This window comes from Jaculus jaculus, chromosome 4 (genome assembly GCF_020740685.1).
Source record: "Jaculus jaculus isolate mJacJac1 chromosome 4, mJacJac1.mat.Y.cur, whole genome shotgun sequence".
NCBI lineage: Eukaryota > Metazoa > Chordata > Mammalia > Rodentia > Dipodidae > Jaculus > Jaculus jaculus.
In genome coordinates this window covers 83666866-83679191 of record NC_059105.1, presented here as the reverse complement: position 1 = coordinate 83679191, position 12326 = coordinate 83666866, and the positions used below count along the sequence as shown (strand labels likewise).

The 12326-nt window shown below is 38.6% G+C and overlaps 1 non-coding gene across 1 annotated transcript; it reads left to right on the top strand.

Annotated features, from left to right (window-relative positions):
- The first annotated feature begins 1465 nt into the window (after window positions 1–1465).
- Window positions 1466–1572, top strand: LOC123460359. The gene has a single exon (XR_006636924.1). It is a non-coding gene; the product is annotated as a U6 spliceosomal RNA (small nuclear RNA).
- Window positions 1573–12326: the final 10754 nt, after the last annotated feature.

Genomic DNA, 12326 nt, shown 5'->3' with positions numbered 1-12326 from the left:
CTCTTTTATATCAGCTTTTTTTCTGTGTTCATCATTTCCTCTTTGCAAATTATAATCTTTTATAAGCAGACAATAAGTTGTTGGTTAAGATGCTATCTATGTGATTTTTAGAAGTTGGGAATTTTTTAGCTGACCTTATATCATTATGTCACTTTAATTTTTAATATTTTATTTATTTATTTATTTATTTATTTATTTGAAAAAGAGAGGGAGAGACAGATAAAGAGAGAGAATGGGTGGGTGTGCCAGGGGTCCAGTGACTGCAAACAAACTCCAGATGCATGAGCTACATTGTGCATCTGGCTTATGTGGATACTGGGGAACTGAACCTCAGTCCTTAGACTTTAAAGGCAAGTGCCTTAACCACTAAGCTGTCTCTCCAGCCTCATTATGTCACTTTAAATGAACTGATATCAGGCAGAGAAGATGGAAATTTAGACCCCCAGAAGCCACATGAAGTCAGGGCATGGTGGCATAAACCTGTGAGAAGTAGAGGCAAAAGGATTTCTAGGCCTTACTGGCTAGCTAGTCTTGCCAAATCACAAAAAATAAGGTGCAACTGAGGGAGACTTTCTGCATTGACTTCTTGCCTCCACATATATGTGTGGGTATGTGTACCTCTACATACACATGGGCCCACACAATATGAACACACATACATACAATAAAATAAAATAAAAATCAGTGCTCTGATAGCAAATGCCTCTAGACCCACTAGACTAGGAATGAGGAAAGTGAACACTCTCTGTGAATCTTGACCTAGATTTGCACACATGTAGGTTTGCACACACATGGATTCACACACACATGTAGATTGATGCACACTGTGTCAACAAGAAATAAAACACATATTTTAGAAATAATTGGCATTTATAATAAAATACCTTAATCATTCATCTAAATTACAATAAGTTAATAAATAAAAAATAGCTTTGCCTCACACTGCCTAGCAGTGTGTAGGAAGTGGTAAAGCCAATATTCTGACAGTTCTCACTAAGTAATGAAAGTGGGCTTATTATAAATGTCTTAATTGTGGTGAGACTCATTCCTAAGAAACTCAACATACTCGGACTTCAGAGAAGCATTAAGTATCTAAGACCAAAGAAAGGAAAAAAAAAGTGCTGGAACTTGAAGATTCAATTACCTAATTATTATTAAATTTGCTAGAAAGAATTAGGACCACTCTCCCTTATAATGAAGAAGTTAAAACGGCAAAAGCTAAAAGTAATTCCAGGATTTTCATTATGTTATCTATTCCACAATCTTTGGCATGTCTCTGCTCATGAATTAATACATTGCTGAAGTGTGCCCTGCCCCTTTCCTGCCAGGATGAACTCAATCTTAAACCCAATGCTGTGTTCAATTCACAGGAATTTGCAAAAATAGAGGTATAAAAGGAATATGCTATTTTATTCTTATTACGTAGAAATATTGAACAACTTTTATATAAAATTTATAGTAATTTGTGCTCACTTTGGCACCACATATACTAAAATTGGAACAATACAGAGAAGATTAGCATGGCCCCTGCACAAGGATGACACACAAATTTGTGAAGCATTCTATATTTTTAAAAATAAATAAATAAATAAAATTTATAGTAATTCCTTTAAATATTAACATTATTTAGATAAAATTATGCATACCTTTCATACATTATATTGTATAAAAGTCCTAATATTGTAGTACTTTGGTCCTTCTTTCTAAAATAACTCCAGTGGTAGTTAATATGTTCATGCCAGAGCTAGTGTGATCATCTAAGGCAACATTGAAACTGAAGGATGTTTTCCTAGTTGGCAACCATTTAGTATAGTCTTTTCTGGGGCACAGCTCACACAGTGGGATGCAGCTGTTCACTTAGTGCCTCTGCTCACCAAAGAGAAGCATGGACAGCACACCATTCCTCCTTGTGTGCAGACAGACTTCAGCTCTGCAGCAACATTACTTACACAAAATGGCATGATTGTAAGACTGATTCCTTCAAGAACTGCCAGTTATACCATTGCAAACACAAATTACTGTAACAGTTAAAAAAAAAAAAAACTCAAATGAGAAGATACCTGTTGGTTTGTTATATTTAATTTAAATGTTCAGTAAAATGTTAACTGTTTGCCATCAAGAAAGACAATTGAGGACTTGTGAAAAAACATAGAAATATTTATAAGTCTCTGACTTAAGCATACTGCATAACTATCATGCAGGACATATATTTATAAGTTAATTGCAGTTTATGAGTAGTAAATGTAACATAACAAGTGGTAAATTTATCTTCCTTGTGTTTTTAATTAATAATGGTATTTCAGGCTGGAAACGTAAAGCCAAGTAACTCAGCTTCCTCATTAACTTCTTCCCTTTTTATCTAGGCCAATTTGACAAATAAAAGTGCTCTGTTTGCTTTTCTCTGTTTTACTTGAGCCTTCTTGTAGGAAATTCAGCACGAGTTTTTTTTCATCTAACTTAGATGCATCCTCTCTGGGCCTGCATAGATTTTTGTCCTGGACTCTCTCAAAGCCCCTCCCCAGCCCTTCACCATCAGGGCTTAAGCACTTCTTTCTCCCTCAACACTCTGTGCCTTCTTTGAGAACAGGAATAAGCAAGTCTTTCTTGACTTTACATCCCCAGGGCCTAGGACTGTGCCTGGAACACAGTATTTGCTCAATAAATATTTGGTAAGTGAGTAAAACAACCAGCTCAAGGGGAAATAAAGTTCAATATGGTGTGAATTAATATTAACAACTTGCTCTTTGTCTTAACCCTTTCTTGCCTCCTCTCCCACTACTCTCACCTCCTCCTCTAGTTTAACTTACTTAGATGGTAAGACAAAACATAATCAGTGTCTAAGACAGTTTACAATATAAAATAGCCTCAATATGTAATTTTTGGACTAAGAAAATGAAGAAGCTACAGGGAGAGAAAGGAAGTATAATAATCAAAAAAAAAAATCTGTAAAAGCTATTGCCAAGGCCTTTAATTGCCCTCCAAAACTAGATGGTAAGATCCTGTTGTTGAAGACTCCACATGCTTGGGCTACAGGTCACTGAGAAATCAAGCTGAAGCTGAGCTAAAATGCTCCTCCCTGTTGACTAACTGTCAGGATGCTGGAAACCTATGTAGCCTTTTGGGGGAAAAAAGTCATCAATGTTCTTAACCAACAGTGGACCCTGCTAACTTCACACTTGGACAGCTAGGCCAAATGTGCCAATTAGTGCAACGGTGGCAAGTCTGCTATAGGGGGAACAAGCTGTCTTCTGATTAGATTTGAGGTCCATTCCATGGGAAAGAATTCATGCCTGGTAAATCCTGGAGGGGAAACTACTACTGTTGTTTGGCTAAATATATTTTGCCTGCCAAACTGCCCTCTAAAAACTTATGCTTATACTTCTCTTAATATTTATACCCTTATATTAACGCTACTCTCAGTTTGGGTAGAGAATCTTCTCTTTTCAGATGGCAGTGACCTTGGGATGGCTCAGAATGTATCATAGTGCTGGAAAGAAGTGACTAGACTACTGAGTAACATCTCGATCACACCCTCCAAAGCTCAGGGTCTAATGTGGAAGAGATGGCAGAAAGAATGTAAGAGCCAAAGGAAAGGTAGGACTCCTTACAACATGCTCCTCCAGACATAAAATGGCCTGGATATCCATGACCTCACAGTGCCTAACACTACCTACACAAGAACATCATAATAGGAGGAAAAGATGATGATGTCAAAATAAAAGAGAGACTGATTGAGATGAGGAGGGAATATGATGGAGAGTGGAATTTCAAAGTAGAAAGTGGGGGGGGGGTATTACCATGGGATACTTTTTATAATCATGGAAAATGTTAATAAAAATTGAGAAAAAATTTTGAAAAGAAAATGAACAAGAACCCCCCCCCCAAAAAAACACCTATGCTTATGTCCATATGTCAATGCTACTCTTAGTTCAGTTATAGAAGCTTCTCTTTTCATAGAGCAGTGAGCACTGGGGAGAAGTAACAGTGGGGAGCTCAGCACTGAGACAGCTCTGTCGTGCCCTCCAATGCTAAGGACCATTGCAGAAGTGGCAGTGGAATAAAAATGTAAAAGCTAATTTGTACAATACTGTCTTCTGATATTCCTGATCTAATAGTGGCTGATGCTACCTATACTAGACCTGTGTAATATGACTATGTAGAAAATGTGATGACATCAAAATAGACCAGGGACAGGTTAGAAAGAAGAAGGGATTCAGCGAAGGAAGGATAGGAGATGGAGGACAAAAGAGGAGAGTGGGAGGGGATTATGATCATGATATATTGTGTACATATAGAGCAGTTGTCAATATAATTTTTTGAAGATCTATAGGCTATGTCAAGCCTTGTCACATGAAAACAAGTTCTTCCTTTTTCCCCTCTGCCCTCGACTGTCCATTTTCATAAGGCTATTGTGAATATCAATTTGGAGTTTGAACGTAATACTTTCAGCAGACAAGCATCATCATGAACATGAAGATGTACCCAAAAGCTGAACATGACAATGCACACCTGTGGTGTCAACACTTGGGAGGCTGAAGCTGGCAGATCACAGAAAGGAAACCCTGTTTCCAAAACAAAAGTGTGCTTGAACTTTATGCTTATATTAAGTTTTTCTCTGCAAGTCATTCTTTAATATTCTGAAGATGAACAATGTTTTAAATGACAAGTTCACTTGAAGAAAACTCAACCCAGGTTTTCCAGACTGCAGCTAATTTCTCTGATGAAAAATTAAATAAACATGCTCCTTGTCTATCTGACTGTCCCTTTATGGGGATATCAATTGCATTCAATGATACTCAAAACTCCTCAGAGGGTCTTGGCAATGCTCAGTGGTTAAAGGTACTTGCTTACAAAGTCTGACAGTTTTGGGTTTGGTTCCCCAACAACCATGTAAAGTCAGGTGCCAAAAATGGCACATGCATCTGGTGTGCATTTGCAGTGACAAGAGATCCTGGTGCACACACATACACACACACACACATGCAAATAAATAAACAAAAATACTTTTTAAGAACTCCTCAAAGTATGAGAAATTCAACTTCACATGGGCTCATGCATTCAGGCTCAGAAAAAAATAAACAGACTGTGGAATCTGCATTATGGGTTTAGTTTAATCCAATCAATGTCTGAATATTTGTTTAATTCAATCGATGTCGGAATATTTGTTTCATGGATGTTTGTTAAATATTTGCATGGGAGAATCAGGTTAATTAATGCATAAAACTAGACTAGCTTCAGAGTGACTTTTCGTATAATTAGGAAAGCAAAAGCTAGAATGTTGTTTTTTTATGGAAGTCAATTTCTCTTCTCTGCAGACAAAATAACAGTTAAAAGATATTTTTCAATGCAGGAGATAGAATTTTCCATTATTATACTTGTCTAGGCTAAACTAAATATTGGTAGATTTCCGTACTTACTTTGCATGCACTTTCAAATCAATTTTGCTATTGGGTCATCATTGTTTTCATCAAAATATTTATGTAAATAATATGTGTACACTTATAATGAAATTAGAGAAATATTGGTGAATTTTTATGTCCTTTTAAGAGAATTATATAATGTGGTGCTTTGATTCAGGTGTCCCCCATAAACATAGGTGTCCTGAATGCTAGGTTCCCAGGTGATGGAGATTTGGGAATTAATGCCTCCTGGAAGCAGTATATTGTTGGGGGCAGGCTTATGGGTATTATAGCCAGTGTCCCCTTGCCAGTGTTTGCCACACTCTCCTGTTCCTGTTGTCCACCTGAATTTGGTGAGGAGGTGATATCAACCTCTGCTCATGCCATCATTTTTCCCTGCCATCATGGAGCTTCCCCTTGAGTCTGTAAGCCAAAATAAACCTTTTTCCCACAAGTTGCTCTTGATGAGGTGTTTTCTGCCAGCAATGTGAACCTGACTGCAACACATGTATACAGGCAAAAATACCTTATTTGATAATTTTAGGAGAATGCTTTAGCTTATTAATGGTAAAATCCATCAAATTTAGAAAGATATTTCAGTAAATATATTGTCACTGTTTTTTTGTTTTGTTTTGTTTTGTTTTGTTTTGTTTTGTTTTCACCTCAGAAGTGATTTCAGCATGCTTTGATGGTATGGGATGTAAGATAGTCAATGTATTTTTTATCTTTGCTACATGTTTAACTTTACAAGGAAAAAAGTAACTTCTCATGTAAAACCTAGGACCAAATATTTTAAACAATTTGTCAACTTTGTTTAAAAAAGAAGGAAAAGGGATTAAGGTACAACCTACCACATCATAAAATTTTACTTTATTTCTCTTTAGTCATTAAAGCCAGGCCTTATTTTTGTCTTCATTTTTAATAAGGAATTAAAACCTTAAAAATGAAAGTTCTTGACTAAGTCTTATACCCCAAAATTTTAAAAGAACTCAGAAGTTTATCTAAACAATAGCTGTCTCTAAGGCATGTCCAGAATCAGAACCCAAGAGAGGATGGACATCTTCCATGCAGAGCTAGCGCAGGGTAAGTAGGTCATTCCTGCCCATCCCTGAAACCCCTCCCTTGTCCATTTGTGCTGGTATTTTGAAATCCCTCTTGAGATATTCATTTGGGTTAAACATTCTTCTCTGATCTCCAAATGTAAGTAAAAGGAATTAAAGGAAAGCTACTACTGCCAAAAATCATAAACCACAAGACTACATGCAACACTTGAAATTTCTGTCTGGTGATCACAGATCAGGAAAATTGGGCTTTAAAGAGCATGTGGTCAAGCTATCACTAGAAGTAATCATTGAGCTTAGTTAATGTAGCCATTTGATATGCTATCAAGAAAGGAAGGATTAGGATTAGAAGGATTACTTAGTGGTTATGGCAGTTGCCTGAAAAGCCAAAGGACCCAGGTTCAATTTCCCAGAACCCAGGTTATCCAGATGCACAAGGTGGCGCATGTGTCTGGAGTTCATTTGCAGTGGCTGGAGGCCCTTGCATTCCCATTCTCTCTCCCTCTCTCTCTCTCTCTCTCTCTCTCTCTCTCTCTTCCTCCCTCTCTCTCTCTCTCTTCCTCTTTCTGTCAAAAAAAAAATCAATAATGATAAAAAATTTTAAAGGAAGAATGGTGTACACCTTTAATCCCAGCATTTGGGAGGAAGAGGTTGGAGGATCGCTGTGCATTCAAGGCCACCCTGAGACTACACAGAGAATTGCAGGTCAGCCTGGGCTACAGTGAGACCCTTCGTCAAAAAACCGAAAAATAAAAATTTTAAAAATTTTAAAAAATAAAAGAAGGATTTTTGAAGAGAAATAGAAAAACTATAATTCTGGTGGTTTCACTTGGGCAAGATTGTCATCTTAATTTTAGATCCTTACCAGAACTTAGGGAAAAATATGACTTTAATGATTGTTTTAAAGAAAAAGTGAAGATAATTTTTGTGATGTGTTAAATTGTTCCTTTTAAAAAAAAAATTCCCCAAATTGTCTGAAACATCTGGCACCAGACTTTACATGAGAACAGCCACTTTTTTCTAATGTCAAGCCAAGTCACATCAATCGGAATTCATGGGGGCTCTTTCAAGAGTGTTGAAATACAGCTCAATCTAAGAGTTTGAGTATTTAAAGGGAACTCACATGATTAATGATTTGTAATATATACTCCATGAGGTTCTAAACTGGGATTTTGTTCCTAACTGTACAGTCAACACCTAGAACCCTACTCAGCATATAAAAAGAGAGCATGAACACTCACAAAATAAATAGTGAGCAAAAATCTTCCTATTTCCCTGAAAGACAGGGAGATTTCATAAGGAAAAAATAGAGTAACTGCCAGTAAGTGTATTATAGACACTCATCCAAAGCCGTAATAGTTTTCTAATATTATTGTACTGAATGGACATGCTGTGTCCATCAAATTGCCTTCTAAATACATTTATGTTTATGATCATTGATTAGTGCTGTTCACAGTTCTAGTTAGAAAAGTTTATTTTCATAGTTATTACAGAGACTCATAACTGGTCAAAGTGCTAAGTATAAGTGTTGAGTGTTCAACCCTACATGGGATATCTACATCACCCCCTCCAAGCCTCATGGCAGAAGTGGCAGAAAGAATACAAAAGCCAGAGGATGAGGAGGAGTGCTGGGGAACAGTGTCTTCCAGACATGACATTACCATTGCACTTGTGAACTCACAGCAGCTGTGGTTACTGGCTGAAAACCTGCCCAAGACTGGGGCTGCCAACATTCTGCCATGGATTGGGGGAGGAGCTTTGAGTCCCTTAAGGATCTAATGAAAGTTAATTATTGCTGGAGTATGGGAGAGGAGACATTGCCTTCATTGCTATAGCCACTGGTAAATTGCCCTGCTACTTACCCCTGACCCATGCATATGTAGGTAATGGCTTAGCAGTTAAGGTACTTGTCTGACAAGCCTAAGGACTCATGTTCAACTCTCCAGGTCCCACATAAGCCAGACACACAAGGTGACATAAGCATGCAAGGTTGCACATGTACAAGGTGCACATGTAGGTGGCACATACATCTGGAGTTTGATTACAGTGGCTGGAGGCCCTGGTATGCTAATAGTGAAGAAGGAGAAGAAGAATAAGAAGGAAAAAAGGGTACAGTTAATAGTTGTTATGGACCTTCTGATACTGAGAGTTTTTCTGCCCTTATTTTTACTCTCTACCACTCCCTGTCTGTAGGTTGCATCATCCCCATTCTAAGATATGAGACCTGTGCGGTTCCAAATAGTATAATTCTGGTCATTTGCAACTAAAATTGAAACCTAAGCTTGACTCAAAACTCCATATAGATCTTTTTAATGTAGCATATCCTCTCCAATTTCCAAAATAGAAAATAGTCTGGCAAGCCAGATGCAGATGCAGAGTAGAAGAACAAAACAGTAGAAGACAGTTTCGCCAAAAATGAACAGAAAGGATTCTTATAAATTAACATGAGTTCAGAAAAATCTCTCAGAATACAATGTATTCAGTGAGCTGGTTCTTGTCTCACATGCTGGAAATCCTAGCACTCTGGAAGACCAGGTAGACTATCTCTAACCAGAGGCAAACTAGGTTATATACTGAGTTCCAAGACAGCTTTGTCTATACAATGAGACTTTGTCTCTGGAAAAAGGAAGAGAGAGAGAGAGAGAGAGAGAGAGAGAGAGAGAGAGAGAGAAAGAGAAAGAGAAAGAGAAAGAGAAAGAGAAAGAGAAAGAGAAAGAGAAAGAGAAAGAGAAAGAGAAAGAGAAAGAGAAAGAGAAAGAGAAAGAGAAAGAGAAAGAGAAAGAGAAAGAGAAAGAGAAAGAGAAAGAGAAAGAGAAAGAGAAAGAGAAAGAGAGAGGAAGGAAGGAAGGAAAAGAAAGAAAGAAGTAAATACTTCCACTATTTTTAAATTTCACTGGTTTCAATTTTAGCATGTTGTTCTGATTACTATTGTCTAATAAGATGATCATATAAAACAGTAAACTTATCCTCACTAAATCAGATAATTTGGAGAATTTGTTTCCATGTTTCTAGTTCATTTCATTTGCTGCTACATAACTTAGTAGTTATGATTTCTGGAGTACACCTGATGAATCACTAAGTGAACAGTTATGTGAGATAAGAAACTACACTAGAGCCTATATATTGGCAGCCCCTAGTGAGGCTTGTGGTTGTGACAGAAATGCTGAGTAAGTTGATGTTAGTGTCAGTGAGTTTGAGATCAGCGCTCGACTTGAACAAGTTAGAGAATATCACACTGTGCCCAAGGGAGGAAAAAACTAAACAGAACTGAATTAAAGTTTATTAGATTGATCAGACCATATGTTAATGAGTAATCTGCTTCCCAAATTATGCTATCTAACCTGATTGAAAGGGGCATGGCTAAATTAAAACAACTATGAGATTCCACCTTACCCCAATAAGGATAGCCAACATCAAAAAATCAAATGAAAATAAATGCTGGCGAGGATGTGGAGAAACAGGAACACTCATTCACTGTTGGTGGGAATGTAGGATGGTATAACCACATTGGAAAGAAATATGGAGACTCCTGAAAAAGCTGACTATAGAGATACCAACAGACCCAGTTATTCCCTTACTGGGCATCTACCCTAAAACCTTCAAACCACAGGCCAGAGTGATTAGCTCAACCATGTTTGTAGTGGCTCAATTCGTAATAGCTAAAAGCTGGAGTCAATCCAGATGTCCATCATTAGAAGACTGGATAAGGAAGATGTGGTATATCTACACAATGGAATTCTATACAGCAGTAAGAAAAAATGACACAAGGGCTGGAGAGATGGCTTAGCGGTTAAGCGCTCGCCTATGAAGCCTATGGACCCCGGTTCGAGGCTCGGTTCCCCAGGTCCCATGTTAGCCAGATGCACAAGGGGGCGCACACGTCTGGGGTTCGTTTGCAGTGGCTGAAAGCCCTGGCGCGCCCATTCTCTCTCTCTCCCTCCATCTGTCTTTCTCTCTATGCCTGTCGCTCTCAAATAAATAAATAAATAAATAAATAAAAAGACACAAAGAAATTTCAGGAAAAATGGTTGAACCTGGAACAGATCATTCTCAGTGAAATTAGCCAATCACAGAAAAAAAATCAACACATAGTCTCACTTATCTACAACACCTAACCTGAATCTACCCAAGATACCTTACATACCCAGCAAGCACCTCATGGACTAGACAATAGGATGGATAGGGAGGGCATCGAAGGGTGGAAAACAGTAATCTGGACCCAAACGGCAATGGTACTATAAAATTCTACTTCCTAAAAGACAGACCAAATGGCTGAACCTTCACTAGACCCTTACAGGAAACACCTGAACCACAAGACACTGGAGAGGGTAGGATCAAGACTAACCTAAATCTTCTACATCTTCCCTCCCTCCCTCTCCCCCTCTCCCCTCTATCTCTCTCCTCTCTAACTCTTGTATATTAGTTATCTTTTTCCTCAATTTATTAGTGGGCACTGACCTGTAACCCCCACTTCCAGCTTGGGGCTACCATCCACAATGAGCTTTTGATCAGAGAAACCTACAAGGTTTCCCAAAACGATGACAGACTTCTGTCAGAGTACTTGATGACCCACCAAAGGCCAGTGGTAAGACCCTATTGCTGAAGACTCCATACGCAGCTGACATGTAAAATGGAATGGCATGGCTGGAAGCCAGGAGAGAGTCAGTCCCCAGACAGTCAGCGTGTCTAGTGCCAGAAGGTGCTACATGGGCGACTGGGGGAAATGACCAATATCTGTCCAAGCAACTCATTGCCTAACCTAATTAGCAACAAATAACCTGATGTGATGCCCACACAAGTGCAATAGTGGCACACAGCCATGGTGAGGAACCAATTGCTCTTGATTTGGCTAACTGATCCCCTCAGTGGAATGGGACCCATAGCTGGAGCTGGGAAACAAGTCAGAACCATACCCAAACACAAGCCCACTCTCCAATATCAAGCTACCATAAATCATGAGGTACAAGAGGGCCTACACCTATCAAACTCTCTATCAAAAAAGTAAGTGTTATCTCAATTTTCCAGATGCTAACTTACTCTCCGTTGGAGAATCCGCTTCTCTTTTTCAGATAGATGCAGATCCTAAGGAGAGAGCTGCCCCAACATACCTCAAAAGGGGCCCAACTGAAACTAAGGACAATTGGCGAAACAAGCAAGGGTGATGTTTTCCTGTGAACTGGATACCAGCACAAAAAGGAAGGAGACCAACCCAGAGAAAAATCAACTCCTACCAAATCAGAGAGCCAGAGCCTCAGAGGCCCCCAACACCTCAGCACTGAAGCAGACCAAAGATGATCCCAACTTGGCTCAGGGAAATTTTGCGGAAGAGGGGGCAGAAAGAATGTCAGAGTCACATGTTGGGTCATGATTTGCAAAGACATTTATTGTACCAATAACTGTGGGCTAACTCCACAATGCACGACCCAGTTACATCAACAAGGAGGGTCCATTGGGAGGGAGTAGATCATAGATGAGCCTAAACAATGATACCAAACTGTCTGTATTTGCTGAAAAGAAAACTAATAAATTAAATTTTAAAAAAAAAGAAAGAAAAAAAAAAGAAGAAGAAAGAAAGGGGCATGGCTGACCCTGCAAACAAGTGGTAGACACTCAAGGTACAGGTGCAGAACATTTTTGAGAAAATCCAAACCAAATAAGATTATGTCAAGTTGGCGTTTAAGTCATGCTAACATCAAAAAAACAGGCCCAAATGTGATAAATGCAAATTCGAGTGATATATCCACTCTGGTGACAAAAAAGAAAAATGTTGTCTGATTTTATTTTTGTTGTTTTGGTTTTCCTTGAGGTAGGGTCTCACTCTAGTCCAAGCTCACTCTGTAGTTCCATGCTGGCCTTGAGCTCACAG